This window comes from Lactuca virosa, chromosome 1, assembly GCF_052849685.1.
Source record: "Lactuca virosa cultivar CGN04683 chromosome 1, Lactuca_virosa_CGN04683_v6, whole genome shotgun sequence".
Lineage (NCBI taxonomy): Eukaryota > Viridiplantae > Streptophyta > Magnoliopsida > Asterales > Asteraceae > Lactuca > Lactuca virosa.
In genome coordinates this window covers 158,853,470-158,861,445 of record NC_136426.1, presented here as the reverse complement: position 1 = coordinate 158,861,445, position 7,976 = coordinate 158,853,470, and the positions used below count along the sequence as shown (strand labels likewise).

The following is a 7,976-nucleotide window of genomic DNA, read 5'->3' as shown; positions in this document are numbered from 1 at the left end:
CGAGTGTCTAACAAGTCTTGTAGGAACTTAGCATATTCTGGAACTTTTGCAAGCGAATCAATAAAAGGAGTATTAATAGGAATACCCTTCAATTGCTTGATAAACTCCAGATATTCTCTCTCCAGTGGACTGAGATTAGCTCTAGACGGGAATGACAAAGGTGGTTTATAAATCGAGACGGTTTCTGGAATTTTCTGATCAGACCGAGGCCACGACGTGGACATATGATTCCCACGACGTGGTTTCTGTACTTCAGCTACATTTTTGTTCTCGAATTTTTGCTTCTTCGGTTTTGGATCGGGCTGTTGTGGCTCCACTTCTAAGGCTTCTAGGAACTCAGAAATCGCCTCTTCTTCAATATCTATGGCCATCACGTGAGATTGGGTCTTCTTTTCAGGATTTTTCGGGAACATTTTCTCATTAACCAAAGTGGTAAGTTGACCAAGTTGTACTTCAAGGTTATTGATGGAAGCTTGGTGATTTTTTAATAATGATTGTTGGTCAATCATCATAGCATCAGTAGCATCATGCCTTTTTTCTGAAGCTTCCATAAACTTTATTAACATGGTCTCTAGATCAACTTTCTTCTCAGCTGGTGGTTGCTCTCTTTGGTAAAAACCCCGGCCAGTTTGCCTAAATTTCTCTTCTTTTTGCTTCTTGTATTCATCGTAAGGCAGCCACTCCTTCTTTGGTTTCCTCCAATCTTCATCGTATTTGTCCCCACTCGAATAGCAAACTTGAGCTTTCTTGTTTCCATATTCATCCATATTGCAATCTCTTGTCAAATGCGGGCCACTACATCTCTCGCAACCAACTCGAATTGCATGAATTGATTGGTCCATTTGGGTCAATCTCTTATCCATAGTGCTAAGCATTGCCATCACAGTAGCCATCTCTTCAGTTTGTGCACCTCCACTGCCTTTTATTCCATCGCGTCTTGGGTTGTGATACTCACGAGAGTGCTTTGAAAATTCTTCAATCAGCTCCTTGCCCTGAATTGGGTTCTTCTTTGTTAATGGTCCTTGTGAATCAAGGAGTTGTCTAGTCATGACATTCACCCCATCATAGAATATCGACATTTCTTGCTGAATATTTAGGTCATGTTGAGGACAATTCCTTAACAACCCCTTGTAGCGCTCACATGCCTCGTATAATGCCTCCCCCGGATTTTGCTCAAAGTTGGCAATCGCCTTCTTGAGTTTAGAGATTTTGGAGGGTGGGAAAAACTGATCTAGAAATTTCTCACGCAATTGGGCCCATGAGGTGATTGTACCAGATGAAAGAGCCTTCAACCAGTCTTTTGCAGCTCCCTTGAAAGTGACTGGTAACATCCTTAACAAAGCTGTCTCCCTTGGGATATTAGGAGTATTAAAATAATCTGCAATATCATTGACCTCGTCTAAATGCTTAAAAGCATCCTCATGATCCTTCCCATAGAATGGGATATCCTTGAGTGCAGTAAGGATATGTCCCTTTAACTCGAATGTGGCATTGGCAGGTATCGCAGGATGTATTAAACCCGGCCCCACATCGTCTCGAATGCGCTTCTTGTAATCCTCCATGGCCGTCTCATCAATGTTCACCATTTCGTTCTCCGGCTCATTCTCGGGTTCACTCGTATAAAGTCCAAATTCGTTTTCTGATTCGTACTCGGTCTCGTGTGGATTAGGAAATTGATCGAAAACTTCAAACTTGCTCTTTGAGGCTGAACTCGATTCTCCCGTTTTCTTTCCTGACTTCCTTGAAAAGGCTGATTTCAGTTCTTGTAAAGGTGTCTTCTTTGGTGTTTGATCTTCTTTCATGTTCTTATCCTTCTTTTTTTGAATTGCAGACTCAGGATCTTCAAGTGGTGGCACCAAAGGTGTGTTAGAACCTCTGCTCATGAACTCCTGTAAAAACAAAAATAAAAACGTAAAACTGAACTAAACTAAAAAAAAATGAAAATAAAATAACAAAAAACTGGAAATCACAGTTTTCACGTCGTGGAAGGGTACTCCACGTCGTGACTTCTGTAACGTGTAAAAAAATAAACTATGCTAGAAAAATAACTCTTTGCGGGTTTTACCCCTAAAAAAGGATCGATTAATCTAAAGCAAATAAATAAACAATAAACTAAGCCATTCCCCGGCAACGGCGCCAAAAACTTGATGTGCACAAAAGTACCCACTAATTTTAATATTTATAACCTAACAAACTTAGACCAACTATGCACCTATACGCAGTGTACCTAGTCAGATTATAGTATAGCTTGGGTAAGTCGGGTATCGATCACACGGAACGTTGTTACTAATTAATCTACATACTATCAAATTAGCCTAATTATTACCAAGTTTAAAAAAAAGGTTTTATCTGATTTTACAAGATCAGACGAACTTAGCTCAAATTCAATCAATAAGTAAAAGCACTCTTGTTTAGTTCGAATCCACTTCGTCCTTATGGCCAGCTAATAATTATGGATTATCAAGTTGGTTTTAATTATATTAGTAATTTAAGTCTAATTTTACCAATAATTAATTAATTCATGTAAAACTATGTATGGTCACACACAATTAAACACAGAACCAATTATGAATATGAATATGCTATGTAAGATTTATTATGTAAACGCAATTATAGTCATAATCTACGTTCTCTAGCACAGCTAAGTTTATTTACTTTAATTACTGACTAAGAGTGGTCAATCCTAGCTCTAACAATTTAATGTTCACTAAATCATTAGGTAAACAAGTTCATGCAGTTAATGGTCACTAAGCTACACAGAACATGGAATCAAGCAACTAAAGAAACAACGATAAGCATGCTAGGTAATTATAAATCAAACACAAGCAAGTTACCAACTAAATAAATCCATACAAAATTAAACTATTCATAAGTTAGAAGCTTCATCTAGCTAAACAAGAGTAGCTAGCTTCAGCTGCTCATGATAGCAACTAACACACTAAAACAAATCAAAGTATAAGGAAACATGTTTATAAGTATCAAATAAGTAAACTAAATGATGGACCTTCACTCTTTTGGTGTTGAAACCCTTTTCCAGAACCTTACTTCTGCTGTGAATCGTCTCCTGGGATCTCTTTCTTCCGCCAAAAAAGTCCCCCAAATCGTAATGGAGAATGGTTTATATATATTCTGGAAAGTCGCATTCCACGTCGTGGCAGGAAGCTCCACGTCGTGGCTAAGGAGTTATCTGTATCGGGCAAGGCCTCCTTCTTCACGTAAACTTATCTTCTAGAATATTCGTGCCACGTCGTGGTATACTTGGCCACGTCGTGGTTTCAGTTGAATCCGTGAATTTCTTCATCTTTTGTACTCCAAGTCTCCAATGTTCCATATATTGTCACTTCTGGTCCCTATCTTCGAAAATGCTTTATTTTGGCTGCAAATAACATTTTATCCTTATAAGGACCATAATTCTGTGCAAATAACCAAAATATTAAATAAAATGTAGATCAATATTGCCTAAAACTATGTATAAATATGGCAATATCACTATGTGCCCTTCCCGGGTCTGCATTCTATCCAGTCCGCCCTCAGTATGTTGGCCTACAGCACAAAGCAGGACCCGCCTCAACCCAACCCCCAATCAAACAACCATGTGCACATATAACAAATAATCACATAACAGTCTATAGAAAACAAACTGATCTAACTTATCGTATAGCATAGCAACATCCTATAACCAGGATACCGACCTAAACCAGGTCACTAACATAATATCGTCCTAACTACCAGGACGCAGATCTAGTAGATCAATAAACATATCATACAATACCTGGATACATATCCGATAAAGGGCAGGCCTTGGTGCCGTAGACCCTGTCGATATAGTGAGGATAACTCACCTCGTAAGTAGCTCGGAAGGTAGTGTCAAACTCTTCCAGATGTAGTTCCAACTCCAACACCTATATACACCAATGTCCTTTGCTATAAATATCCAATTTATCAAAATACCCTTAGAAGTCAATTGTCAAGGTCAACAGTCCATGTTGACCTTAACTCGTCGAGTACCCTTAGCTACTCTCCGAGTTCCTTGCATAACCTGCCAAGCCGCCGAGTCACTTGTGTGGCTCGTCGAGTTCCGAGTGTCAATAGCCGTAACTCCTTGGCCAACTCGCCGAGTCTTCCCTTTATAACTCGCCGCGTTCATACGTGTCCAAAGTTTGGGAAAACCCTCGCCGACTCGCCGAGTCACTCGACTGCCTCGCCGAGCCCACAACAACCTTCATCGGACTCGCCGAGTCGTTCATACCACTCGTCGAGTCTACGACAATCTTCATTGGACTCGCCGAGTTGTTCATACACTCGCCGAGTCTCTTCAGTCCTTTACTTATACAGACGATTTTAAGCCATGCTAAGGCTCCAAATTGTAGATCCAGCTTCCCAATGCAAGTTTATCACGTAAAGTTGCAACCTTTACGTGCATGCAAGGCTCTATAGGCTTAGAATATTAATCTCAAGCTTACAATGGGGTTTATCTCAACATGAGGGGTCATGCTTGCTAAAGCTGGAGACTTTATGGCTTTAGAGTCCAAGATGAGCTCAGATCTGAAGTTGCAACTTCAGATCCTAGCTCATACCCGAAAATGGTTATCACCCATGCTATAAAAGCCCTAATCTTCAACATGAAGAGATCTAGAAAGAACAAGGTCAAGGTAACAACTCGTTACCTTCAAATGATGCTAAACTGAGGTAGACTTCAGATCCACACAAGCTCCTTACTGCTAGCTACTTGTTCTTCAAGTTCCTCTCTCTAAGAATCTTCTTCCAAGACTTGAAACATGTAAATGGAGCACACACACAAGTATTAAGGTTTGGTAAGCTCTCAAGGGACTGTAAAGAGGCTGAAGGTGGCTTATGATTCTTTAAATAGGGTGCCAAACCCCGGGACTTAGGGTTTTACCTTCCAGCTCCTACTCATCGAGTCCCTTCTTGGACTCGGCGAGTAGGTCACTTAAACTCACGGACTAACCCGCTGCTACTCGGCGAGTCAGGCCACCAACTCGTCGAGTAAACCTTGAAATCATGAGAATTTATAACCCCAAATTGATACTCGGGAATCGGGGCGTTACAATTCTCCCCCACTTAAACTAGACTTCGTCCTCGAAGTCTGCTGCGGTGATCAACCTTGGATAGTGCTCCCACATCGCTGCCTCCGGCTCCCACGTCCACTCAGACTCTCTTTGGTGCTCCCACCGTACCACTACCAAGGGTACCTCCTTGTTCCGCAGAACCTTCACCCTTCTTCCCAGTATGACCACAGGCCTCTCCACATAATCCAGGCGCTCACCAACCTGAATGTCATCCAACGATACTACCGCCTCCTGATCCATGACACACTTTCGCAACTGTGAAACGTGAAAGATGATGCAAAACTCAACCGGACCTGTTAGAAAGGTCTAACCTACAAGCCACTTTGCCAACTGACAAAATCCTGATGATCCAACGCATCTGAACCCCAACTTTCCTCTTCCTTAAGCGAACCCTCTGAGCTGACAGGATAATGCATCCTCCCGCTCTCAAAATATCATACATGCTCAGTCCACTAATAAATACGAACACTCATGCATGGCCCAATCAGCCTCGGGCTGGATTACCAAACACATCAAGTCCAGTCAATCATAGGGTTCGATCATCCTCATAATGGAATACCCTAGATTGGAATACCTCCATGAACATAACTCGGGTCCACTCATAACTGGAGATCCAAGGATCTATCCTTGCGTCTCGCCCACAATCCTCTCGTTCGTCACAATCGAGTACAACTCCCCTGAGCCTTTACAGAACATTCATTCGAACACGCTCCGGCATCTTGAATCTTGGAATCCCGAAATCGGTCTGACTTCCGGACAGACAACTCTACTGAACAGTTGTCACTTCCATACCACTTACACTCTATCCTGATAATTTGAGGTTTCCACCAAAACAGAATCGCAGGTTACCTACTGCTGCGGCAATTCAATGCCTCCACAGATTACAAAAACTAACGTACACCGAGCCTTCGGCATGACTGGACCGCCCTTCAGGGCCTACAGCCTCCCTGGTCCGCTCGCCGGGCGTTTGTTCTGACTGGGCCTCCTTACCAGGCCTTCAGTCTATCCGGAGCATCCGGGTCCGCTACCCTCTGGCCCCAAATCCCACTTTTCTACTGAACCCCTGTGCCTACGACTTACCGCCGGCCCGCACCGGTTATCTTGGCCTACTGCCTCAATCCTACCGCTCTCCCTGGAACCTTTGTGCCTACGACTCACCGTCGGTCCGCACCGGGTATCTTAGCCCACTGCATACTGCAGGACCGCCTCAACCCCATCCCAATACCATAAACGATCAAGAAAAAATCTAACCCGGTTCCCAGAGCCTGAATGACAGAACGTTCTAATCCCAAACCTTCCCCAAATTAACGAATACTCATTCGGATCCACTCTCAGTCTCCAACTGGAGTATTATCCGATCCAAGAAGATAATCCCGGCGACACTCCGAACTAAAGAGATCACAAAGATCCTTTGAACTCCTTTCGTCCTCTAATAACAACTTCCAATCAACCAAAATACATCGGAGTCCTCAGCCGACTCCAACAGAGTGTTCAATACTTGGAACAGACCTATTGATTGCTATGACGTAGCAGCCTACTCAATACCCGATCATAGATCTACAAACATATACATAGTCTTCAGCATAACTAGACCGCCTTACCAGGCCTTCAGCCCATCTGGACCACTCTCAGAACCTTCAGCATGTCTGGACCGCCTCCCCGGGCCTTCAGCCTGTCTGGACAGTTCTCCGAGCCTTCGGTCTGACTGGTACGCCCCACTGGCCTTCAGTCTATCCGGACCGCCCTAAATTGTTGAGCATTTTCCCTGGCCCACCCCTCCAGATGCTCTCTCCCATGCATCCTGTTCTAACCCACTTGGGGCTTCGAACCCCTGATCTACTATGGGGACTATAACCCCGACCTAACCCTAGGCCACAAGCCGATCGTCCACCCTTTTCGGAAAAACCGTGATCTGATCCCTGACCTGCGTATCTTCCACATACACTGAAATCCCGCATACACGTGCTGAAGTACTGTCCGACCCCGGCAGCTAAGCAAACCCTCAATGATCGATGCTCCCTCTGAGAATTTCTAATTCTCCCCCACTTGGGACACTAACCACTACCTACTAGTGGCGAAATTATAACTCTACTTAACCGTCCAAACTAACACTTCCATACTTCCCATAGAACGATGATTCCTGAAACAAAGAGTCTCCGCAGAACCACTCTCCTGGCGTGGAGCAACCGAACTTCGAAAGAACCCGAATCCCAGCTGAACACTTCTGCATCTCCAATTCACAGTCTCTAGCACTGGAATGGTGATCCTATATCCTAACTTCTGATCACCAACACCCTTGGATACTAACCGTCTACAACCCTTGATACTAAATTCCTCAAACTCTCTTATGCCATATGCAGAAGGGGATGGAAAATTCACAACATAAATATAATTAATAAGATACATATAGAAACATACCCGCAGCTGCATCTGGCACTGTCCTGTCCTCCTCTGCCGTAAGCTGGAAGGCACGTCCCTGAGCCCTCGGGGGCTCTGCTCTACCCTGCCCCCCGCCAGTAATCCTTAATGTAGCCGGCGTTGGAGCCTGCACCGGTCTAGCAACAAGTTGTGGACAGTTGGTCTTCACATGACCAACCTGATGGCAGTGATAGCAAATCCTCATGTCCTGAACTGGGGCCACCTGGCGACAATCCCTCACATAGTGCCCCTCCTTTCCGCACTTGCGGCACGCACCCCCGGACCTACAAACTCCGGAATGACCCTTCCCACACTTCTCACAAGTGCGGCCGCTCGGTCCTCCAACCCTGGAATCAGCGGTCTTGGACCGCTTTGGCGCCGGTTGTGACTGCACCGGGGCCTGCCTCTGCTCTCGCAAATGTAACTCAATCTCTAACTCACACCGCCTGGCGGCCTCCTGTAGCTCCA

The 7,976-nt window shown here is 44.3% G+C and overlaps 1 non-coding gene across 1 annotated transcript; it reads left to right on the top strand.

The window, feature by feature from the left end:
• Positions 1-1,095: 1,095 nt before the first annotated feature.
• On the top strand, positions 1,096-1,202 carry LOC145151632 (small nucleolar RNA R71). The gene has a single exon (XR_013732196.1). It is a non-coding gene; the product is annotated as a small nucleolar RNA R71 (small nucleolar RNA).
• Positions 1,203-7,976: the final 6,774 nt, after the last annotated feature.